This window comes from Schistocerca gregaria, chromosome 5 (assembly GCF_023897955.1).
Source record: "Schistocerca gregaria isolate iqSchGreg1 chromosome 5, iqSchGreg1.2, whole genome shotgun sequence".
In the NCBI taxonomy this organism is placed as follows: domain Eukaryota; kingdom Metazoa; phylum Arthropoda; class Insecta; order Orthoptera; family Acrididae; genus Schistocerca; species Schistocerca gregaria.
In genome coordinates this window covers 514,275,532-514,302,178 of record NC_064924.1, presented here as the reverse complement: position 1 = coordinate 514,302,178, position 26,647 = coordinate 514,275,532, and the positions used below count along the sequence as shown (strand labels likewise).

General features: G+C 42.9%; 1 protein-coding gene and 1 non-coding gene across 2 annotated transcripts in view; both read left to right on the top strand.

Moving 5' to 3' along the window:
• The window catches only part of LOC126272047 (uncharacterized), a 76,716-nt gene that overhangs the window by 4,886 nt on the left and 45,183 nt on the right, over positions 1-26,647 (top strand). The gene's annotated exons all lie outside the window — the stretch shown is intronic.
• Trnas-cga (transfer RNA serine (anticodon CGA)) lies at positions 1,472-1,546 on the top strand. The gene has a single exon. It is a non-coding gene; the product is annotated as a tRNA-Ser (tRNA).

Genomic DNA, 26,647 nt, shown 5'->3' with positions numbered 1-26,647 from the left:
GGTAACACTTCACGGCATTCGCTTCAGAACTGCTACAAATTCGTCGTGAAATAGACCGCTGGCAAGGTCAGTAAAACTTTGAAACACGTATCTATTTTGTATAGGCTGTAAATAAATAGTTGCCACGATTAAATTCCAACCCTCGTACTTAACATTAGCAATAACCGCTGAAAAGTAATAAAAAAAGAAAAAAAGAATGGACGGGGCTATAGTTGACATGGTGTGGCATGAGTTTTAAATAGAAGATATTCAGTTTATCATAACTTCCTGAAAACGGAATTTTATGGATTTTTTTACCGATCGTGTGATAATTGCTCACTTCTTGGGTCGCACTCATACTTGGTTTGGGCTGCATGCTGCCCGCGGGCCGCGCGTTGGACTTCGCTGATCTAGTCTCCTGTGTTGTACATCTACATATACATGACTACTCTGCAATTCACATTTAAGTGCTTGGCAGAGGGTTCATCGAACCACAATCACACTATCTCTCTACTATTCCACTCCCGAACAGCGAGCGGGAAAAACGAACACCTAAACCTTTCTGTTCGAGCTCTGATTTCTCTTATTTTATTTTGATGATCATTCCTACCTGTGTAGGTTGGGCTCAACAAAATATTTTCGCATTCGGAAGAGAAAGTTGGTGACTGAAATTTCGTAAAAAGGTCTCGCCGCGACGAAAAACGTCTATGCTGTAATGACTTCCATCCCAACTCGTGTATCATATCTGCCACACTCTCTCCCCTATAACGTGATAATACAAAACGAGCTGCCCTTTTTTGCACCCTTTCGATGTCCTCCGTCAGTCCCACCTGGTAAGGATCCCACACCGCGCAGCAATATTCTAACAGAGGACGAACGAGTGTAGTGTAAGCTGTCTCTTTGTAGCAGCAAATGTCGTTTCTGGTTTCTACTCAACTGTATTGCAATGTTTTCTGTTGCATGGAAGCTGCAAGGTGGGGAGGCTGGGACTACACAAATGTGAACAGCTCGAGTTCTGTGCCAGAAGGATAATTAACCGCAGCGAAAGTTGTCACACGGCTGATGTCAAGCGGAACAATTATGAAATGCCTTGGATCGTGACTACAGCGGGAAACGAGACCTTGACGCAATGGTTAGTTGCCTTAGTTAGTCTCAGCCTGTGCAGTATCTAATTTCGGAAATAGCAGTGTTTAATTATGATACAGCTGATGAGTCACAACACTGTAATCAACGTCTGCAAAAGTTTTGCTTCAACCCTTTTCGTCACCGTTCTTCTAAAGGAATATTCCTCAATACGTGATATCTGAGTCACACATTCACTGCACTTGAGTAAATATGGCTTATATTAGCATACATATTTGTGATTTAATTTCTTTACTACCTTCAATATTATTACTAGTCTTCGTTTTACACCGATGAATGCAGCATAAAGTTTGGAAGGTAGGAGACGGATACTGGCAGAAGTAAAGCTGTGACTACCGGACGTGTGTCGTGCTTCGGTAGCTCAGTTGGTAGAGCACTTGCCCGCGAAAGGCAAAGGTCCCGAGTTCGAGTCTCGGCCGGGCACACAGTTTTAATCTGCCAGGAAGTTTTTTAAACTGCAGGTGTTAGCATTTGCAATAACTTGTCTAAAAAAATTCAGCCATAGCAAGTTCAGGGAGGAATGCACCTCGGTAGTGAAATACTGTGTCCGCGGAACGATCTAGCAACAAATTGTTTTGTTATTTTCATAATGATCGGAAGATGTGTGGGAGAAACAGTATACATATACGTTCAAAAGTTTACCTGAATAAATGTGAAAGATGACAAAGTATAATGGATGCGAGTGAATAGACCAGATACAGTCTGGCACACTAAGTATCTTGCTGTCTTGGTTGTGCCTAATTCGTAGTAATATTGTTTACAAGCACCGTTCGAATGTACCATAAAGTGCAAACAAAGCATTTCACATTTGTTGTAGTTTTTTTCTTAATTTCGTAGTGCTGCCTCTCTTTTCTTAGTTCGATGAGACTGTTGTAGGACAGGGAGTTCAGGAAATTAAGCCGATATTTTTAATATGTTTGTTCTCCAACCCAGAGAGTGAAGCGGCTTGTCCGGTATCCGACTCGTCTTAAAAACATGCCTGAAACTGGGGAATTGGCGCTATTTTTAGTTTACGGTTTACACTGCCAGACAATAAAAGTGGACAACCCAGAAAACATGTTCGGGTCTCAACGTGACCTTATGCAAGTATACACTATCGGCGGTTATTTAAATAATTAGATACACAATTCCCTCTGACAGGTAGGATCCCGTCCAGGATGCATTAGGTTGTTCGCGTATAGTGTTGTTACGAGACCGGGTAGTGTTTATACGGGCTGTGAACAGCGTCAGATGTCGAGTGGTCGCTGTGAGGAGCACGGAGATGTCGCGTAGTCATTTGAGACAGCGTTATCAGCACCTGGCATCGATGAATACTAAAAATTTGAAAGGGGCCTCATTATGGGTCTCCACTTGGCCGCTTAACCGAATCCCGAATATGCAGATATGTGGGGCAATTGTATGTGAGAGTGGCCCGATGGTAGGCAGCATGGGAACGTGAGGGCAAGAATGATGCTCGCCAAGGTATCGATCGACAACGTCTGATCACCAAATGAGGATCACCGTGTTGTGAACCAAGCGCATTTTAACTCCTTCACATTTGCGCCAGCCGTCCGAGAAAAAGTAATGGACTTCCTGCAACACTGTCTGTCATCCCAGACCATTGGTCAGAGATTAGCAGACTAGCAGAAATCGGACTAGGGAATTATTTCCCCCGGGATAGGCTGTCATTAACAGCACGACTCTAACGGCCGTGGTTGGAGTGATTCCGTAACCGAGAAGCGCAGAATTCTGATGAAAGACATTGTAGTATTCATCGATGAATCGTGGTTCTAGATTATCCCAGATTACTGTCGTCTGCGAATATGGTGGCGACCTGGGGAGAGGTCCCATTCTTGCAATGTTTTGTAGGGGCACAGCGGTGGTGCTACTAGTGCTGTAGTTTGGGGAGCTGCGAGGATGGCGTCAGGTTACAATTAGTAGTGAATGAGGGACCTCTGTCGGCACAACGGCTCGCCAGGGACATCCAGCGTGCTTGTGTGTTAAGGGTAAAAGAGGTGCGATGTCACGCTGATAAGTAGGCTCATAACTCCCAAATTCATTGTAAATTTCACACGATTTTGTAACCTTTGAAATAATATCCCGTAACCTCTGTAATCTTACCCTCCTACACATCACCATTAAATTTCTCTTAGTCTCTTCATCATTTTCAAAAGCTTCGAGAGGCGTTGGTTTGATGCAGCTATCCATGCTACTCTATCCTGCGCAAGCTTTTTAATCTCCCCGTACCTACTGCAACCTACATCCTCCTGAATCTGTTTAGTGTTTTATTCATCTCTTGGTCTCCCTCTACGATTTTTACCCTCCGCGTTGCCCTCCAATACTAAATATACTAAATTGGTGATTCCTTGATGCCTCAGAATATGTCCTACCAACCGATACCTTCTTCTAGTCAATTTGCGCCACAAATTTCTCTTCTCCCCAATTCTATTCAATGCCTCCTCATTAGTTATGTGATCTTCTAACATTCTGCGTGGTTTCTGTTCACGCCCTGAGCGTGTTTTTTAGGGAATTGACTAGTTTGAACCTGGGATCTGTTGCTGGTAAGGAGACACCAGACCACACATGACATGTAGTGTTCAGAAGAGTTGAGTGAGACTGGCGATGATATAACCAAATACTTAATGATTTCAGCGTCAGCTCCACTGCACTCCCTGTAAAAGAATCTTAATACTAACTAATTTTAGTGGAAGGGGTTCAAGGCTTTCCTATTTTTAGTTAGCTGGTAAAATAATGTCGAAAAAGCAGTTAAGTTTACCATTGGAAATATTATTCTACTCACAAAACATTGTTTATAAATTGCACTATTAATAAAAGGAAATGTTTTAATACAGGATAGTAAAAACCAACTGCGTTCAACAAAAATGTGAACGAATATTCCTTGAGTGGGTTTTCAAGTTCTACAATGGATCGAAGGATGACCTATGCCATATCACATCTATAATCTAGGTTTAAATTAAGTTTCACAAGAGAGAAAACAATCAAAATTGTCTACAGTGACCCTCAATTATCTTTAATTACTTATTTAACTTGTCGTAAATTACAGTGGCTGATGTGGCTTCTCAAAAACTATATAACAGAAAAATCACCGCGTTTCAGATTTTTGCCGGCCGCGGTGGTCTCGCGGTTCTAGGCGCGCAGTCCGGAGCCGTGCGACTGCTACGGTCGCAGGTTCGAATCCTGCCTCGGGCATGGATGTGTGTGATGTCCTTAGGTTAGTTAGGTTTAAGTAGTTCTAAGTTCTAGGGGACTAATGACCACAGCAGTTGAGTCCCATAGTGCTCAGAGCCATTTGAACCATTTTTTCAGATTTTTACTTCAAGTGGCAAATGTGAACACCATGAGCTTTAATTGACGATCGGCACTAGTATTACGCAAAAATGGGGTGTAACAGATGAGACTTTTGCAGTTCTGAGTGAAGCTTTATGCCCTGTTATGCGGCATCGCGTGCGTTCATTACCTTGTCGGTGTTCGTCAGGGGGCGGCGGGCAGCACAGCTGCGCTCACCTCGCCATCTCAAAGCAACTCTCTCCTAACTTCTCCTTAGTACAATTTACCGACGTTGGTTTAAAAAAGCTATCTGGCTGTGTTTTCATCTGACCAACAGGGTCTCAATGTTAACCTTAAGCTCCGCCTACAAAAATTCTGCCTATCCAATGAGAAACGTTATACTTTTCGTGGTGGGGCAATGTTTTTAAAGTTTGCAACGTAATAGAGACGCAAAAAAGTCTCACGCTAAAACTTGGAGCTGGTGTGGTCTTTTTAGTGTTATCGTAAGATCTATACTGTTCTTCTGGAGGGCTCTAGCTTTTAACATGGGCTGGGGGGTGGTCCTGAGGTAACAGAGACGCGAAAAAGTCTCGCGCTAAAACATGCAGCTGGGGTGGCCCTTTTTGTGTTATCGTAAGACCTATACTGTTTTTCTGGAGGGCTCTAGCTTTTAACATGGGCTGGGGGTTGGTCCTAGCGGTTAGCTGGCAATGTGGGTGTCCATCCCTTATCGTAGGGCCTTCCAGCTTAACACGGTTCTGCTCTTGGCTTCTGTTCTCGTTTCTCCCCTCGGAACTGCGTCTGTCTCATGGTGGGAAAGTATGACATGCATTTAGGCATTCTTGTGTTAGTCTGTGCTATTCCATTTGCTCACTCGTTACTCGTATTACTTTGATTAATTTAATGTCACGATTTATTCAGAGCTATGTGGACGATCAAGAACGAAGTGCTCGTATTAAGAAGGGTGTAAGACAAGGCTGCAGCCTTTCGCCTCTACTCTTCAATCTGTACATCGAGGAAGCAATGTTGGAAATAAAGAAATGTTCAGGAGTGGAATTAAAATACAAGGTGAAAAGATATCAATGATACGATTCGCTGATGACATTGCTATCCTGAGTGAAAGTGAAGAAGAATTAAATGATCTGCTGAACGGAATGAACAGTCTAATGAGTACACAGTATGGTTTGAGAGTAAATCGGAGAAAGACGAAAGCAATGAGAAGTAGTAGAAATGAGAACAGCGAGAAACTTAACATCAGGATTGATGGTCACGAAGTCAATGAAGTTAAGGAATTCTGCTACCTAGGCAGTAAAATAACCAATGACGGACGGAGCAAGAAGGACATCAAAAGCAGATTCGCTATGGCAAAAAAGGCATTTCAGGCCAAGAGAAGTCTACTAATATCAAATAACGGCCTTAATTTGAGGAAGAAATTTCTGAAGATGTACGTCTGGAGTACAGCATTGTATGGTAGTGAAACATGGACTGTGGGAAAACCGGAACAGAAGAGAATCGAAGCATTTGAGATGTGGTGCTAAAGACGAATGTTGAAAATTAGGTGGACTGATAAGTTAAGGAATGAGGAGGTTCTACGCAGAATCGGAGAGGAAAGGAATATGTGGAAAACACTGATGAGGAGAAGGGACAGGATGATAGGACATCTGCTAAGACATGAGGGAATGACTTCCATGGTACTAGAGGGAGCTGTAGAGGGCAAAAACTGTAGAGGAAGACAGAGATTGGAATACGTCAAGCAAATAATTGAAGACGTAGGTTGCAAGTGCTACTCTGAGATGAAGAGGTTAGCACAGGAAAGGAATTCGTGGTGGGCCGCATCAAACCAGTCAGTATACTGATGACCAAAAAAAATGTGACATACTACTGGATTTGCTTATCATGTCAGGGTATTCATGGAAGGTGTTGGATTTGCCTGACACCTTACAATCCACCCATCTAATCTTCAGCATTCTTCTGTAGCACCACATTTCGAGAGCTTCTATTCTCCTTCTGTCTAAACTATTTATCGTCCAAGTTTCACTTCTATACATGGCTACACTCCATACAAATAATTTCAGAAAAGACCTCCTGACACTTAAATCTATACTCGATGTTAACAAATTTCTCTTCTTCAGAAACGCTTTCCTTGCCATTGCCAGTCTTCATTTTATATCCTCTCTACTTCGACCATCACCAGTTATTTTACTCCCAAAATAGCAAAACTCATTTATTACTTCAAGCGTCTCATTTCCTAATCTAATACCCTCAGCATCACCCGATTTAATTCGACTACATTCCATTATGCCCGTTTTGCTTTTGTTGATGTTCGTCTTATATCCTCCTTTCAAGACACTGTCCATTCCGTTCAGCTGCTCTTCCATGTCCTTTGCTGTCTCTGACAGATTTACAATGTCATGGGCGAATCTCAAAGTTTTTATTTCTTCTCCATGGATTTTAATTCCTACTCAGAATTTTTCTTTTGTTTCCTTTACTGCTTGCTCAATATACAGATTGAATAACATCGGGAATAGGGTACAATCCTGTCTCACTCCCTTAACAACCACTGCTTCCCTTCGCGCCCTTCGACTCTTATAACTGCCATCTGGTTTCTGTAAAATTGTATATAGCCTTTCGCTCCCTGTATTTTACCCCTGCCACCTTCAGAATTTGAAAGAGATTATTCCAGTCAACATTGTCAAAAGCTTTCTCTAGGTCTACAAATGCTAGAAACGTAGGTTTGCTTTTCCTTAATCTTTCTTCTAAGATAAGTCGTAGGATCAGTATTGTCTCACGTGTTCCAATATTTCTACGGAATCCAAGTTCGGCTTCTACCAGTTTTTCCATTCGTCTGTGAAGAATTCGTGTCAGTATTTTGCAGCTGTGGCTTTTTAACCTGATTGTTAGGTAATTTTCACATCTGTCAACGCCTGCTTTCTTTGGGATTGGGATTACTATGTTCTTCTTGAAGTCGGTGGGTATTTTGCCTGTCTCATACATCTTGCTCACCAGATGGTAAAGTTTTGTCAGGGCTGGCTCTCCCAAGGCTATTAGTAGTTCTAATGGAATGTTGTCTACTCCCGGAGCATTGTTTCGACTTAGGTCTTTCAGTGCTCTGTCAAACTCTTCACGCAATATCATATCTCCCATTTTATCTTCATCTACATCCTCTTCCGTTTCCATAATATTGTCCTCAAGAACATCGCCCTTGTATAGACGCTCTCTATACACCTTCCACCTTTCTGCTGTCCCTTCTTTGCTTAGAACTGGGTTTCCATTTGAGCTCTTGATATTCATGGAGGTAGTTCTCTTTCCTCCATACAAAAGAGAAACTTTTTACTTATCTTAATTTTCTCCTTTTGTTGGCTCCAGTTCTTGCGTCTAGGGATCCGTTCTTGCGGCTGAAATTTTGATTTAATGTTGTGTATTTCTGATGAAGAACTATCTGTTGCTATGATTTTCTTTTCTTTTATCCCATTCTTCTATACCACACTGATTTTCTATACCACACTGGCTTCACAATCTCCATTTTCATAAAACCATCAATTACATTCTTGTAGACAATTTTTTTAAAAAAGTGCGATTCTGTCATAGGCAATGCCCACTACTCCTTAAATTCTGCCGTACTCACAATATCCCAAAGAGTTTACAAAGCAAAAGAGTTTACAAACTTTCTTGACAGGAGAAGAATCCTCGTCAAAATACATCACTACTTTGTAAATGAGTCCAGAAATTAATTTTATAATTACCGTCAGATTGTGCAATTAATAATATGAATTTTAAGTGAGCCAGAATTTATAATTTCAAATATTTCTAAAACAATGATAATTTTAACGCTATACGTATCGATTGCAACAAATTATTTTCTTTTTATAGATTTTAGCCTGGAATATAATAAATCGTATACTAAATCAGATGAAATTCTTTCAGTGAAACAGCCGAGAATGTTCACCTATACAAGACTCTACAGTATACGTAGTATCGGTTATTTCTATGAAAACAGGAAGTGTTGTAGGAGTGTGTCCCATTACACCACTCAACCCCTGAAGCTACATTTCGTTCCCTTCACCACTTCTGAATGCTTCACGTTTTTGCCAGGCATTGTATATCTTAGACCGTACGTCGTTCGGTATCTATTTATGTGTATAAAAAACCGATGACTTACGCGACATGTGCTGTGTAATTGAACGCCCGACTAATGCAGGCACTGATGCGTGACAATAGAAGGGTGAAATGAGTCCCCACTCCACAATTCAGTGACGGAGAAGAAACGATACCTTCTTTTTTTTTTAAAAAAAAATCACTTTCGAAATCTCCATTATTCCGTCGTACACCTTAGTTACTATACCGCGAATTTAAAAAAAAAATCTACGTCTCTGTTTAGAGCGTTACACAGCGTCAAAACATCATTATAAGGAATTGAGAAAGATAGGGGACGGTGTTGCACATTGTAGGCAGTGTAACTAGGAATACATAATGTTTCAATTTAATGACAGATTTTAGGATCATATGAACGAATACACATTAGAGACTGATGTAAGAAATTTCCAGCATTTACTACATTTTTTATGAGACACGATGTTGTGTTTTGTACAGCATTTTTAAATGTTTTGCGCTCAACACATTTAAGTGCTCCTTAATATGTTAGAATTATTTGGAAGCTGTTAATAATTCTTCAGTTACAGAATTTTATGGTGAATAAAATTCTGTACGTTTTTAAAACTAGTTATATAACGTGTGAACGATTAAGCCTTACTTGATCAGTAGTGCACCATCTTGTACCTTGAAACGGAAGAAGGTCCTCTATTATGGAACACGTTATATTTGCAAATGAACTGAGTTTCTTTAACGTCTTAACAATTTTACTTGACTTCAAAATGTAAATTAATTTTAGTTTCCAGTAATTTATATTCCAAAATGTTTTAACTTGTAAGTGGGTTTTCATAACACTTCTAATTTATTTGATTTCACTCACTGATAACTGGTATATAGCAGAGTAATAATGTAACAGATAGACCATTAAGTATAGTATTGACAAGATTTTGCCGACTGCAACACTTTTAATTTTCTGTAGAATTTTTGTTCCTAGGTATATGACCATGTTGTACAGTGGAGTATTTTATCACATTTCCTAAAACCTTACTTTTCTGGAGTAATTTTGTAATTTCAGAAAAAAGCCTGCAGCACACACAAAAATTAATGCTTTCATTTATAACCGGAATAAGAAAATATATTTAACTTCTGTTACAATGCTGGCTACAGGCGAAAGTGTGAAAAGTGTTCCAAGATACAATACTCTTTCCTCGCAGTGAAAGTTTTCCACTGTATGAGTCAACGTTTTGCAGGATAATTAAGATACGAGATGCAAGATATCCAACGACAACAATGTACAGATGCGCACCCCTAGAGTCAGTACAGTGAAATCACACACGCTTTCTAATTTAGCAGTTCCGATCTCAACACCAGAATTTGGCAGACAGCAGCAGAAATGGTGGCCGCGTGTTCTGTGTTAAATTCGAAACTTTTCGGCAGAGAATTACGGATATAAATAACAACACACCGCTACGTTAAACTAGATTAACTTACTTTTCTGCACTGATAGGCTCTTTTCTCGTATCCTCCTTGCCCCTGCACCATAACATTAAAAATACAACGCAACATTTAATTTTAGCTATCTTGGACATTTATACATTACCTTATTAGAGATGTCGTCGGAAAAGGTAGCTTTGCAACAGCAAATAGGTCAGTATTCAGGGTGACGCTGCTATCATACCGGTACTCATTTTCCAAAACAGAACACGTGAGGAAATGAGAGCAACGGCCCTTCTCAACAATGACTTGACTTACTGGCCCGTAATTACACTGACGGAAAAAAAATCGCAACACCGAGAAGAAGTTGTGCAACATAAACTAAACTTGGTAAACGTGTTTCTACAGCCGAAAGATTATATGTATTCAAATTTTGCGCCACTCAGATAAGAATGGCACTAGTGGACGGAGGGCCGCTTGGCCAAGCGGTTCTAGGCGCTTCAGTCTGGAACCGCGCATCCGCTACGGTCGCAGGTTCGAATCCTGCCTCGGGCGTGGATGTGTGTGATGTCCTTAGGTTAGTTAGGTTTAAGTAGTTCTAAGTTATAGGGGACTGGTTACCTCAGATGTTAAGTCCCATAGTGCTCAGAGCCATTTGAACCAACTAGTGGATGAAAATCAATTTTGTTTAAATACACGCTGTAACGGTCGTGAGCGTTGGTTACCTTTTAGAATGGACGTGGTGAGTTGAAGTTAGTCAAGAATGCATTTAAGGCTAGCACTCAACATTCTGGGAGTTTTACCGGTTACTAACGTACCAGCGTTTCACATTTACATCGGCTTATCTCGCACTTAGAACAACCTGTGGTTTCGCAATGTTTATCACTTAAGTGTGTTACCTAGAAAAATGCATTCCCGAGAGTTCATTACTATATATGAACTATTTTTTTCCTTTTGTATATTCAGCTGAAAGGAAAGTACGCCCTTGTAGAATATCGCTCGTGTAATAGGGCTGCGAGAAGCTGGATGTTCCTTCTGCCATACTGCAGAAAGACATGAAAGGAATGTAACCACTGTACATGACTGCTGGAAGCGGTGGTCACGAGAATGGTACAGTTTCAAGAAGACCGCACTTCGGACGCCCAAGTGAAACTACGAGGAACGACCATCTTGTTCTGCGTATGGCTCTGGAGCATCGTATTGCATATGCAGCAGCAATCTGAGCAGCAGTTGACACCATCGTGACACAACGAACTGTTATAAATCCGTTAGTTCAAGAAAAGCTCCGACCCAGACGCCCTGTACCGTGCATTCCTCCAGCCCCAAACAACCGTCATTTGCGTCTTCGGCGGTGTCAACCAAGAGCTCATCGGGGGGCAGGATGGAGGTCTGTTGTGTTTTCTGGTGAAAGCAGGTTCTGACTCGGTGCCGCTGATGGCCGTCTGTTGGTTAAAGGAGGCCAGTTGAGGAACTACATCCAACCTTTCTGCGTGCTAGACGCACTGGACCTACACCTGGAGTTACAGTTTGGGGTGCGATTTCATATGACAGCAGGAGCACTCTCGTTACTATCTCACTGATCTTGACTGCAAAACTGTACGTAAATCCGATGCTTCGACATGTTGTGCTGCCATTTATGGAAAGCATACATGGTGATGGTTTCCAGCTGGATAACCCCAACATACCGCTGTTCTAACGCAAGAAGCTGTCCAGAATTCGAGATGTTGCCTTGGACTGCTCGATCAGCAGATCTGTCTGCAATCTACCACATATGGGACATAACCGAATGACGACTCTAGCGTCATCCACAAACATGATTAACCGTACCGGTATTGATCAACCAAATGCGACAGGCATGGAACTCTGTCCGACCAGCTGACGTTCGGCACCTATACAACACAATTCATGCACGTTTTCAAATATTCTTGGAGTTACACCTGTTAACAATGTACGAGCGTTTCATATTTACAACGGCATATCTCCCTCTTAGGTCTTGCAATATTAATCACTTAAGTGTGTTACCTAGAAAGATGCATTCCCGAAATTTCATTTCTCTACATGAATAATTTTTTTTGTTACGATTTTTTTCCGTCTGTATTTACCGCTGAAAGGAAAGTATTCCCTTGTAGAATGCCATGGCAACAAAGCTCAGGTTACTGAGCTTATATTGTCATCTGCAGGTGGCGCACACTGTCTGCTGTAAACACAATGCAACTATTGTCGTTCTGACAGCACTTGGTACGCTGTTACAAACATCAGAATACAGGCTGATAACGTGTCGTCTTTCCAGGCGAGTCCCGGTGGCCTAGTCATCCATTCCCGATAGTCACATTCAAGATCCTTATCTGTCCTCAAAGAGATAGCAGAAATATTCGTTTGATGTCACTGTTTCGGGCCAGTTCTCATTGTGGTGTTTGGCATCAATTTTTGTGCTCCGAATGTCGCTGCGCGGTTTGCGGACGATGCCTTGTAATATACCATTATTCATCATTTTTTCCGTTTTTTTCCCCCTATTCCGCACCTATCCCATTCCATGAGTGGTCGGTACCCAGGAAGATGTACTTCTTCTCACAGTGTTACAACCCGGAATTTCTATAAATCTACCAATATGTTAATCACGTATATGCAGACTATTTGATCAAAATTTTCCGGGCATCCCTGTGCAATGCGGAATTGACCACTAGATGTCAGGAGAGGCGGTCCCGCCACTATCAAAGGTGGCGAGGAGTATTGTGTTGTCAGCAGACAAACAGAAGCGACGGTCAGCGAGTTCAAGGACTTCGTTCGTGGGCTGGTCATTAGACGTCACCTGAGTAACAAATCCATCACCGACGTTTCAAGCCTTCTAAAGTAGCTCAAGTCGATTGTTAGTGGTGTGATCCTTAAGTGGAAACGTGAAGGAACATCCACGGCTTTACCGCGGCTAGGAAGACCTGGTGTACTGACAAACAGGGACCGTCGATCATTGTTAAAGGTGGATGTAAGAAATTGCATGAAATCAACGGAATGAATCACTTGTGAGTTCGAAAGTGGTACCAACAGTCTAACTAGGAAAGTAATAAGAACGGGCTATAGTGGTCGATCAGCTCCTAGCAAGCCACACATTAGTATAGTCAGGGCTGTGCGACGCTTGAGGTGATGCAAAGAGCGACATCAAACAGTAGACTATGTGGCAATCCGATAAGAGGGTCTGGGTTTGGTGAATACCAGGAGAACCTTACCTGCCATAAATTATAGTGGCAATAAAGAAGTGTGGAGGACGTGTTGTTACGATATGGAGCGTTTTTTGTCCTCAGGATGTGGTCCTCGTATTGCGCTCAAGAGAATGTTACATGTAGAAGGATATGAAGACATTTTACAACTTTGTGTCCTGTATACACTAGAGAAACTGTTCGGAAATTGTGATTCTTTATATCAGTATGACTCTGCACCGTGTCATAAAGCAACATCTGAGAATGATGGACTGGACTGAAGCCAATGGAGCAGCTTTGGCATGAATTAAAAATTCGCTCCAATCTGCAGCGTCCAAAACGTTTACCTTCACTGGTTTCGGCTCTTGAGAAAGAATGGGCTTCCATTCCTCTGCAGAGATTCAGTGTCCCCAACGTAGTTCAAAACGTCATGAGGGCGAAGGGTCGACACCCCCCTCGTTAATGTCCACTAATAGGTTTCCAGATACGATACGGTATCTACCTGCATCGAAGGCTTTTGTGTTTTATTTTTATTTCTATTCTTGCTTCTGTCAATTTGCTTGGGTTTATTGAAGCGCATTTCCAGGTGCAAACATTTAGGTACACATGTAAAAACATACACTGAAACGCCAAAGAAACTGGTATATGCACGTTTATTCACATACAGAGATATGTAAACAGGTAAAATACCTAGCTGCGGTCGGAAATTTCTACATAAGACAAGTGTCTGTCGCAGTAGTTACACTACTGGATATTAAAATTGCTACACCAAGAAGAAATGCAGATAATAAACGGGTGTTCATTGGACAAATATTTTATACTAGAACTGACATGTGATTATATTTTCACCCAATTTGGGTGCACAGATCCTGAGAAATCAGTAACCAGAACAACCACCTCTGGCCGTAATAACAGCCTAGATACGCCTGGGCATTGAGTCAAACAGAGCTTGGATGGCGTGTACAGGTACAGCTGCCCATGCAGCTTCAACACGATACCACATTTCATCAAGAGTAGTGACTGGCGTATTGTGACGAGACAGTTGCTAGTCCACCATTGACCAGACGTTTTCAGTTGCCGAGAGATCTGGAGAATGTGCTTGCCAGGGCAGCAGTCGAACATTTTCCGTATCCAGGAAGACCCGTACATGACCAGCAACATGCGGTCGTGCATTATTCTGCTGAAATGTAGGGTTTTGCAGGGATCGAATGAAGGGTAGAGCCACGGGTCGTAACACATCTAAAATGTAACGTCCGCTGTTCAAATTGCCGTCAATGCGAACAAGAGGTCACCGGAGTAGTGGGACAACCTTCATGTCAGGTCACGTTGCATTGTTGCCAAATTTATTCAAGATGGCGGCGATGAAGTTATCCAAGATGGCGGCATGTAGTCTTGGCAACATCGCATGACGTCATCCAAGATGGCTGCTTGCAGTGTGCTACAGTGTCATAGGAGGTAAAGACATGTGCTGCTATGATGTGTCTAGCGTATGGAGGCTGCACTTTGGAATTGTAATACGTTGCTATAAAGTTGACTTTCACCCGCGTTCGGTGGTCGCGGCTCAGGATCGCGGTCCTGGACGGACGTATGTGTGTGCTTTGAGCGCTGACAAGCGCGTTGACCGCGCCAACTCACGCTTGCGGGAGCCGAGCAGGGGCTGTGCAAGGTCTGAAATCAGACGGATGGGTGACTTCACGATCCAGTGGGCAGGGTGTAGAGTGGGGGTACCTGCGCACATCTGCTGAGTTATTTTGCGAGCGGATCTGCAGGCTCTGCTATGCGTTATTAGGATAGTTTACGAGTACTGAGCGTATCTACACATCTGTGTGATGTATTATTTAGTAGCAGTTTGCTATAGTGTGTACTGAAATTATGATTGGGTGCGTGTCTGTGGGCTGTGCAACATGGTCCAGGGCACATCTGAGATTGGTGTTTTGAGATAGCGTGATAGATACACTGTATGGCTAAGTAAGTTTTTCGAAAAAAATAAATAGTGTTCTCAATGATCACACGCGCCTGCAGCGCAGATCACAGTGATTTCGTTTTTCCGTCACCATCTCGGTTGCATGCGAGTAGTAAATGTTTTCCCAGCCTCGTTAATCGAGTGTGTCAACGAGCTATGAGCTATTCTGGGAATAGACATGAGACGCCGGCGGTATACATGAGAAGAACAATGCAGCCTTCACATGTGTCGGCTGTCACGAGCCCTCGGAAGCTGAACTTGGCTGCAGACACTGGAATCCCCTTCCCCGCCGACCGCACGCGCGCGCGTATCTAAAGCGCATAGGCGATATCAATTTCTCCGGTGATAGGTGCGAATGCGACTGTGTTGAGGTCATGTTTGGGGGAGGCCGAGCAGAGACTTTTGGTCGGTTTGGCAGCTGAGGGTGTTTGGGCGCGCCCGTTGCACTATTTTGCGAGCATGTCTGTGCACTGTGCGGTGCTTTATTTGGATAGTTTAAGAGTACAGAGCTCGTCTGCTGATATTGTGTACTGCATTATTTAAGAGCTGTTTCCTATTGTGTGGTGAAATTAGTAGTTGTTTTCGTGTTTGTGGCCTTTGTCAGATGACCACAGTCGGATCAGTGCGAGTGTTTTGTGACAAATATACTCCACGACTAAATAAAAGGGGCTCCAAATGAATAGAGTGCAGCACTTCCTTACTTCTCCGAGCAGCACAGCGCAGTCTGAGCTGTTTATGCACAATAATGGCAATCTGGTCAGAATGTGAATGAGTAGACAAATAACTGGACAAATTTATCTGTAGAGGAGTTACTGGTATGGAATGGAATGAATATCTTGATGGGTGTGGTTGTGTTGCCAAATGTAGAGCACTACTGGAGTTCAGAAACTGCCTTATGTTAGCCTTACATATCGAAACCTATGACAAGTAAAAGTTTGAAAAAGATATGCAGCAAATAAATAAAGTACACTCTTTCTTCCTTCCATCGGCCTATGCACTGAAATTATTTGCGATAATTAGCAGTTGTTTGGCTGTTTGGAGGTAAATGTTTGGCATTATTTACGAGCGGTTCGCATGTCTGTAGGCTGTGCTATGAGTTATTTTTAACTGGTTACAATTAGGAAGCGTGTGTCTAGAACATTATAAATGAGTTATGTAGGAGTGTTTTGCATGTCTGTATGATGTGGGACATGTCTGTGTGATATATATACTCCATTCCTAAATAAAGTAAATTCGTTCGTCGGTCTGTGGACCTAGTGCACAGTGAGTCCGTTTACCAGAAACGTGTAGGAAGAGTTTGAGTGCTGGTAGCTTAGTTTGAAACAATTTTTTGAGGTTGGTGGCGGAAGCGCAAGTGAGCTTTGTTTACTGGCAGATTTCGAACTTGGCGCTGGTTCCTAGGAGGAGGAGGAGGTGGCGTTCTGGTCCTCAAAAAGTAGTTGATATTAGGGAGTTGAACACGTTTGCATACGTATATGAAATTGTAAATGGAATTATTTAATATAGCGGGGCAGTGAGAGTGAATTAGCGAGCGTTCTCGCGACGAGCAAACGCGCTGTTATATGGTCATGGTGGATTCCACTGTCGGTCAAACTCTGGCGCCAAACGTATTCTTTGTACGGCACGCGGTCAACAGGAAACATCGTATCCGGGCGCGGCCGACCGTTTGTGGAGGGACCCTCAGGCACCGCTCGCCGCAGCTTACTTGGCGCGCCGGCCGTGGGGGTGTGTTTGGCGTCAGCGGGCCAGGGACGGGGCTCAGCTGGCCGCTTGTACGTCAGCTGCGCTCTGGAGTTTCGCTGTGTGAGCATGGAGAAGTCAGTTGGGACACACCTGCATTACCGTAATGTCTGAAATAAAGAGTCATTTTCCAGGTATTTACAGAAGGCTATGTCCGTCGCGGATACGGAGGGTGTGTGACGTAAGCAGGGCGGCGGCGCAGCGATTGTACAGTTATTACGCGCTCGCTAGAGTGAGTCAATTAGCGGGCGTTCTAGTGCGGTCCAAACGTGCTGTTATATAGTCATGGCGGATTCCACTGTCGAGCAAACTTTGCCGCCAAAAGTGTGGCACTGCGTTCTCGCTCGCACAGGGACACGTGGCGGACGGCTGTGTGAGGTCGGCATCTGCGGTGCCGGAAGTGTTGCAGGGAAACGGCCGACCGTTGTGTGATTCAGCTCCGAGGGAGACAATTTTGGCGGGAAACGTGTGGAGGCGACGAATGCACGTGGTGAGCAGACAAGGGGCTGCTGTGACGTCAAACTTGACAAGTTCCAGCGTGTCCAGCGAAAACATGTTTACGACGTGGGAGCGATCGCTGGGCTCGCCCCCTGCGCATATGGCCGGACGCCTCACGTGACAGGCATAGGCAGTATCTCTGCGTGCTGCCCAGGGGGGTGGAGAGGATTTGAACTAATTCAGTTGGAGCGCGGACGTCGTGGTGACTGCACTGCGATATAAAAGATGTGTGTGCTGACTGTGTTGGAGAACAAGTGATGACCGTACTGCTTGAAATACAGTCTTCAGTCCCTTCCCCCCTGCAAAATCAAAGGAGGTGAATTACATTGCTATAAGAGTAGTTTATTATTTGGCGCGATTGTGATAGGCTACCAGTGAAAAAAAAAAAGATAAGTAACGGACAAAGCCCGTACATGTGATCCATTATGGTGCTGGGGATTTGAACTTGTGATAGATTTTTGTTATGGATGTAAGGAGAATGGCTTTCTCACCCATAAAATCGGACATCCTGAATAAATAATAAATGATAATAATACATAGAAGTACAGTTTTCGATAGAATATCATGTTGGCATTTCAATTTGGCGCAATTTCATAGTGGAGGTAGGTCTATAATAATAAATGATAGTGAATGATAATAAACGATAATAAATGGCAATGAATGATAATGATTGTTAATAAATGATAATGACTTATAAACAAAAGTTAGGTTTTGCAGCCATTATCGAGTTGGAATTTGAATTTGGAGGGAATTTCTTGTGGAGGCAGTTCAATAATAATAAATAATAGTAAATGATAATGAATGATAATAAATGACAATGAATGATATTGAATGTTAATAAATGATAATGAATATAATAAATGACAATGAATGATAATGAATGATAATGAATGATAATCAATAATAATAGTAATGGCAAGTATGGTCTGTGCATGCATTATCCTGTTGGAATTCAAACTTGCCGCCATTTTTTTTCTTCTGGACACTTAGGTTAGTGTACATACCACAATTGGGCTATTTTCCCGCCAAAATTCAAACTTCCAGCCATTTTTTCTTGAGGTTAGGTTAGTGGACATAGCACAATTGGACTATTCTCCCGCCAAAAGCCGCCATCTTGGATGACGTCATGTGGTGTTGCCAAGTCTACATGCCGCCATCTTGGATAACGTCATCGCCGCCATATTGAATAAATTTGGCAACAATGAACGTGGCCTGACGCGAAGGTTGTCCTCACTACTGACCGGGACGTGTAACCAATGGCACCACATACCATCACGCCGAGTGATACGCCAGTATGGCGATGACGAATACAAGCTTCCAATGTGCATTCACTGCGATGTCGCCAAACACAGGTGCGACCATCACGGTGCTCTAAACACAACCTGGATTCATCCGAAAAAATGACGTTTTGCCATTCGTGCACCCAGGTTCGTCGTTTAGTACACCACCGCAGGCGCTCCTGTCTGTGATGCAGCAGGAAGGGTAACCGCAGGTATGGTCTCCAAGCTGATAGTCCATGCTACTGCAAACGTCGTCGAACTGTTCGTGCAGATGGTTGTTGTCTTGCAAACGTCCCCATCTGTTGACTCAGGGATCGAGACGTGGCTGCACGATCCGTCACAGCCATGCGGATAAGATGCCTGTCATCTCGACTGCTAGTCATACGAGGCAGTTGAGATCCAGACGGGTTCTGTATTACCCTCCTGAACGCACCGATTCCAAATTCTGCTAGTCATTAGATTTCGACCAAAGCGAGCAGCAATGTCACAATACGACAAACCGCAATCGCGATAGGCCACAATGCGACCTTTACCACAGTCGGAAACGTGATGGTACGCATTTCTCCTCCTTACGCGAGGCCTCACAACAACGTTTCACCAGGCAACGCCGGTCAACAGCTGTTTGTGTATGAGAAATCGGTTGGAAACTTTCCTCATGTCAGCACGTTGTAGGTGTCGCCACCGGCGCCAAACTTGTGTGAATGCTCTGAAAAGCTAATTATTTGCATGTCCCAGCATCTTCTTCCTGTTGGTTAAATTTTTGCGTCTGTCGCACGTCATCTTCGAGGTGTAGCAATTTTAATGGCGAGTAGTGTATATCGGTTACTGCTGCTTCAATGGCAGGAGAAGATTTAAGTGAGCTTGAACGTGATGTTATAGTTGGCACCCGAGCGATGGGACACAGTATCTCCCCCATTTCACGAGTGTACCGTGTATATCAGGAATCTGATAAAACATCAAATCTTCGACATCGCTGCATTCGGAAAAAGATCCTGCAAGAACGGGACCAACGACGATTGAAGAGAATATTTCAACGTGGCAGAAGTGCAACCGTTCCGCAAATTGCTGCAGATTTCAATGTTAGGCCATCAACAAGAGTCAACATGGGAACATTTCAACGGAACATCGTCGATATGGGCTTTCGAAGACGAAGGTCTACTCGTGTACCCTTGATGACTGCACGACACAAAGCTTTACACCTCGGATGGGCCCATCAACACCGACGTTGGACTGTTGATGACAGGAAACAGGTTACCTGGTCGGTTTAATCTCGTTTCAAATTGTATCGAACGTTTGGACGTGTACGGGTATGGAGACAACCACATGAATCCATGGACCCTGGACGTCAGCAGAGGACTGTTCAAGCCGGTGGAGGCTCCGTAGTGTTTTGGGGCATGTGCAGTTGGAGTGATATGGAACCCCTGCTACATCTAGATACGACTCTGACAGGTGTCTGATCACATGCATCCATTCATGTCCATTGTGCACTCCGACGGACTTGGGCAATTCCAGCAGCACAGGGACACCCCACACGTCCAGAATTGCTACTGATTCCAGGAACACTCTTCTGAGTTTAAACACTTCCGCTGGCCACCAAACTCCCAGACACGAACATTATTGAACATATATGAGATGCCTTGCAACGTGCTGTGCTCCACCCTCTCGTACTCTTACGGATTTATGGACAGCCCTGCAGGATCCATGGTGTCTGTTCCCTCCAGCAGTACTTCAGACATGAGCCAAGTCCGTGCCACGTCGTGTTGCGGCAATTCTGCGTGCTGCTTGCGTGGTTTCTACACGACATTAGGCATGTGTACCAGTTTCTTTGGCTCTTCAGTGTATATACAGAGAAATCGGAATATAAGTAGAACAATGATTAAGATTATTTTGCCGTGTCCATAATAGGTTCAATACTTGTAGCTGGAGAAATGTGGAATGATACCAACTGCAGAAAAAATAGAAAATAAAAGGAACTCAGTAGAGAGTGAGGAACACAAACCTCTTGATTAGAGAGTTTATGAACTACAGATAGAACAGCAAATTTGATAAACACACTTCATTAAATCAAAAAGAGTTTTGTATTTTTAAATGTCTTCGTGACACAATAAAACAATCGTTGCAAGGGGTCCGTTTTATTTCACAAGATTTTGCATTAACTGATTTTACTGTGCTTCGAAGAAGCTGTAGGAAAAGGCAAGTGGTTTATGTCTCCTTCTTCTTTCTTCTGACTGTCACAAAAAGGATTAATATTGATACTTACCCGATTTAAGTGGGAAGGAGTTGAATCGTGATTGGTACGCATTCGTACTAAGCGGTTATAGCTTCCAGCTTGCCTTCGGATTTAAAAACAACAAGCGTGCGGGAAGGGGTGGGCGGGGCGGCCTTCTAAATTCAGGCTGGATCCCGACGCGTTATTGACAATAATGGCAGGCCGAAAGGTGCAAATCATTTGATCATTGTTCCTCACCCATTTTCTGCAACCATAGCTTAAAATCTGAGGATGGTAGACTGACGTTCATTGCGGAGCCAGAAACATCGACCACCCGGAGCCAGAAACATCGACCACCGTTCCCAACTGGTCGACTTTGTCACTGTAAACCAATCCTACATGAACTGGTGCCCTTAGGAAAGAGGTTCTCGCATCACTTCGTTTATTTTGAAATGGTTTACGAACCCAGTATTCGGATGATTATTTGGCTGCCACACTTTCTGTTTCCAGGAGATTGCAACACGCTTTATGAGTCTGATACTATAAGCTAGTTCTGGAACCCTGGGAGACGACCAAATTAGAGAGCCACTCGAATGCTGTCGCTTCCTCGTTAAAAATGAGCTATAAAAGGCCATGCGAAAGTGATTGGTATATTTCTTCTTGGGAACAAGAAGTGTCCATCCTACTGGTTAAGTCTCCTGATACTGAGAACCATAGGTATATATATGAACGAAGTGCGGCTGACCAAGATTAATGTAAGCGCTGAAATTTGAACTGATTGTGCCCAATTCACTTTTCATGAAACTTTAAATAGTGAATACGGAGGTTTTCCAATTGATATCTGAAATTCCAAATGGGAAAATGTAGCTATCCAACTGAATCTAGCAGTCGATGGTACGCATTGAACCTAATGTTGCCACTAATAGGGGCAAAGACTCCGCATATCCGATGTGGACCTTTTGAGAGAAAGATTGTCTCGCATGTCTCGTAGGAGACATTTATTAAATTAATATTTGAGTGCTAACTCTTGTGGAACATAAATGTTCTTGCCAAGTTCTAATGTCGGAGACACAGCGGAGGTTCAGCGGCTTCTACTAAAAAGGCGTTTATCGGCGTCTATCGCATTATTCCAAGACATATCCGCAGGCATCTGAACTACACAGCACGTCTGGTATGCGTTGAGGGTTCGACTCTGTCTACTGTGTAATTGACTGGTGACAGTCATGCAATTGCGTCAGCTCGCGTTGTCCAGAAACAGCAAACACCGAAGACTGTAAAGGCGAGTGAACGCTTTCGCTGTCGTGCTGGGTGAAAAATGTTTTCGGAGACATCCCACTCCACCTAGTCCAGCTTTTGGAAGAATACGAGTGTTGGACGCTGCTGTAGTGTGGTGGTTTGTAACTACATTGTATATCACACGCAAGCTCGACTCCTATATGTGTAAGCCATTCTACACAGCATCCTGCTACATCACAACAATTTTAGATCCATGGCCATTGACCATCCTTCAGGTAATTCCACATGATGTTTGTTAGCGGGATAATACACTGCCACATGTATTTGAAATCTGCAGACATTCTTCAAAGAACGGTGGATATTAGTTTGTAGCGACCTCGATAGAGACTGAGTCGACACAAGTTCGAGTGGAAGCATTCCAGCAATGAGTTATCTTTGATATCAAAATTATATAAAATCTTACGCTCTTTATTTTCGGCAATAGTGTATATTACTACTGTGCGATTCCAGTTATTTCATGTATTGAGTGCAATTAAAACAAATAATGTGTTTTAATTAATTATCGCCTCGTCATGTAGTTGAATTTCTGCTGATATTTCCCCATAACTTCTTCCCTAAGCTAGCGGTTCTTCTGGCTTGTCCCCTATCGAACATTTTGGTACTATCATGAGCCTAGTCTGAGGCAAAATATTGATGTGTTCCCTTCTTAGCTTTACAATTTTTATAAACATTAATATATTTGTTATTAGCCTCTGGAAGGACATTATTCATACGTAACTTATAGTTCAGATACAAAATCATTTGACTGAAGAGACTTCCTTGATTCACTTGCAGCCGGCCATAATGACGGAGCGGTTCTAGGCGCTACAGTCTGGAACCGTGCGACTGCTACGGTCGCAGGTTCGAATCCTGCCTCGGGCATGGATGTGTGTGATGTCGTTAGGTTAGTTAGGTTTAAGTAGTTCTAAGTTCTAGAGGACTGATGACCTCGGATGTTAAGCCCCATAGTGCCCAGAGCCATTTGAAACATTTTGACCCTTTACTTGCAACTAAGAGTCAGTAGACATGTTCCAAGTTCATCAAAGTTACCCAAAGCAGCCTGCTGATTATTGAGTACAGATCACCTTCATATAATCATTTGCTGAGCTAATACTGAATTCCAAAATGTGATTGGTAACAACGTGCACTAGTGGACCATAGACGCTAGGAGTGCTGTGTTGAAGTTTCTCTGGTAACACCGAGGACGTATCTAACTCTCCCTTCTTGCGTAGCACAAGTGCAAAGTTCTGTTCATCCGATTTGTTTCAAGGAGACACACTCATCTACCTGTCTTTCACTATCTTCGCCGGTCGTTGCATCAGCTGACACGAGGAACGGAATTCGCATTTGCATGCGTTCGCTTTCTACGCGTCCCAGCTCGTCACATCCGGAGAAAGTTTCTACTGTTCACTCGCCAGCCTGTGGTATGTTAGTGAGTGATCCTGTTACCAATGTCGCTATAAGCACTTGCGTAAGTTATCTACGCTTCGGTGGGCAATGATATGAGATGCTGAGAGTTTTTGGTACTGTTTGAACACTTCATTGTCAAAGATTACTGTTTCATATTGCGGTGGACGAAAAAAATTTCTGTGCTGCAGAGTTGTATTGTTGCACAGATAAAACTCTCTGTTTCTTTCTTCAGCCAACTGAAGTACTTTAATATGTTGTCCAATACATTTTTGAGGAGTGGTGTTATTGATTCATGCTATAATTTGCGCAGAATACGATTCATTACCAGAACCGGAAGATTATCGATCAGGGACCAGCTCGTGACGAATGTATTGCTCTTTACCGTTAATCACCAACGATAAGTGTCTTGGCGATAAGACGGATAATATCAAACGTACTGATTATCGTCTATATCTGGTACTAATTTCGCACATGTTGTTCGTTAATAATGTACACTTTTCCGGAATCATTAAATGACCATCGATATGAATTTAACATCCGCTTTAGATTTTTCGGTAATGTTTATTGACAATGAGCTGTATCTTCGAAACAGAAGCGAGACCGTTTTGTTTCTGCATCATGTGATGTTCTGAGCGCCGTAGAAAGCTGCGGAAGTCAACCATGTACTTTCAGAAACACAGCGCTCTCTGTGGTTGAGGGGCAGCCATGTGTGGTCAGCCATGACGCATTATGACGTTATATACAAGAACACGCTGTTTTCGCAATACAATTAGTTATTTTTATAATCTTTATGTAACTACTACACCATTCTATCACCGGTGGTAACCTTTAGAACGGTTGATAACAGCTGGATAACTTCAGCGTTAAACAACGGTAGGTTACTGGAAAGAATCATGAATCGTTAATAGAAAATGGCTCTTTAAAACTGTTGTGTTGTGGGTGTTTGCTTCCGTGACGAAATTTGTTGTTTTGAGCTGTCTGAAAAACTACAATCACACATGAGAACATAGATGAATTGCAAAATACGGTATTCGACAATCGGCGATTACAGGTATAGGTAAAACCTGACACTCTAGTCTTATCATGGGAAAGTGTGTGGTATATTGTACACGAAGAATTACTTGTGAGAGAGCTTTGTGCAAGATGTGTGAATGCTGCTCAAACAAGTACGAAAATAAATTTGTCGGCAATGTGTGGAAAGTTTCAAAAAGAATACGAGATTTTGTGCGCCGATTTCATGCTGTGAATGAAGTGTGGGTCACAGTTTCATCTCAGAAACGAACGAGCTGGTAGCTCCGAATCAAAAGACGCGAAATCGATTTATCTTATGGAAATATTATGACCAGTGTTTTCTAAAATGGAAAAGGGTTCTTCTTGTTGGTAACATTCTAAATGGTAAAAGAATAAACGTCGGATAGATGGTAAGTCTCTAAATGCAACGAAAACGATCTTCGTTAAGAAACTAACAAATCACCATCGGGACAGAGCACCAGCCCAAAGAGGTTGCTATACACTATGTGATCAAAAGTATCTGGACACTTGGCTGAAAATGACTTACAAGTTCGTGGCGCCCTCCATCGGTAATACTGGAATTCAATATGGTGTTGGCCCATCCTTAGCCTTGAATTTTATTGTTGGCAGATAACGTTCACCGGGCATTCACCATACCCACACCCTGACATCGAATCGTCACACTGTGTACCGTGATGCGTCACTCCACACAACATTTTTCCACTATTCAATCGTCCAATGTTTACGCTCCTTACACTAAGCGAGGCGTCGTTTGGCATCTACCGGTGCGATGTGTGACTTGTGAGCAGCCGCTCGACATGAAATCCAAGTTTTGTCACCTCCCGCCTAACTGTCATAGTACTTGCAGCGGGTCCTGATGCAGTTTGGAATTCCTGTGTGATAGTCTGGATAGCTGGCTGCCTATGACACATTACAGTTAACAGACGAGGCCGGCCTGTACGTTTTTGTGCTTTACGTTTCCCTTCACGTTTCCACTTCACTATCACATCGGAAACCGTGGACCTAGCGATGTTTAGGAGTGTGGAAACCTCGCCTACAGACGTATGACACAAATGACACCCAATCATCTGATCACGTTCGCAGTCCGTGAGTTTCTCGGAGCGCCCCATTCTGCTCTCTCACGATGTCTAATGACAACTGAGGTCGCTGATATAGAGTACCTGGCAGTAGGTGGCAACACAGTACACCTAATATGAAAAACGTATGTTTTTGGGGGTGTCCGCATACTTTTGATAACATAGTGTATTTGCACCCGGGGACATTGTCTTGTTTCCGCGCTGTAAAGAGACGGCTGCAACGTTTCGGATCATTAACCTCTTGAATCACTCATGTGCCTCGTTCGAACCAAATAGTTTGTTAACGGATTTGAAGCACAGAGTTACACCGTCTCTGTTCACTAGATTGTATTCCCGCCCCAACCACCCCTGAATACATTCTGTTCTCACATCTTAAAAAGAGTTCTTGACAGGAAAATTTTCTGGGTCCTCCGAAAAAGTTCCGGTAGCTTTAAGTGTTTGCTCTATAGACCTTCCAGAATCATACGTCTGAAACTGAAATTATTGAGTGGATAATCTTTGGACTAAATGAACTTATCTTGAAGGTATTTATGTCAGAAAATAACTGCATTTTACCTAAAGATACTCTTTACCTGTCAGGCCGAGAAACATTTTCCCTTGACCCCGTAAATTGTTACCATCACGAAAAGACTCAAAATCATTACTTATCCAACAAGCTACAGAAATATCGACGAGTGTATTTAGATTGACTAATGGTTCTCGATTCTATGAGTCTGACTTTACAGACTGTTTAGCGACGTCTGCATACTCTGAATGAAATGCCGATGCCAATAAAGGTGTGTCGTTGCACTGACTTCCAGATTTTGTGCTGCATACTGAAACAGACCCTGACAGGGGTATTACGTATTAACAAGGGCCCTCCGCCATCCATAGTACAGTTGTAATTTTGAGCACGCGCGCGCGCGTGTGTGTGTGTGTGTTTTTATCAAATCGCCGCCATTATTGATTATAGCTTGCCACCTTTTTGGCGTGCTTTTCACGAGATTTTCTTCACATTATCTCGGTAAATACGAATAGTTTTAGTGAGTGAGATAAGAATTATAATCTCATGTATATAGTTT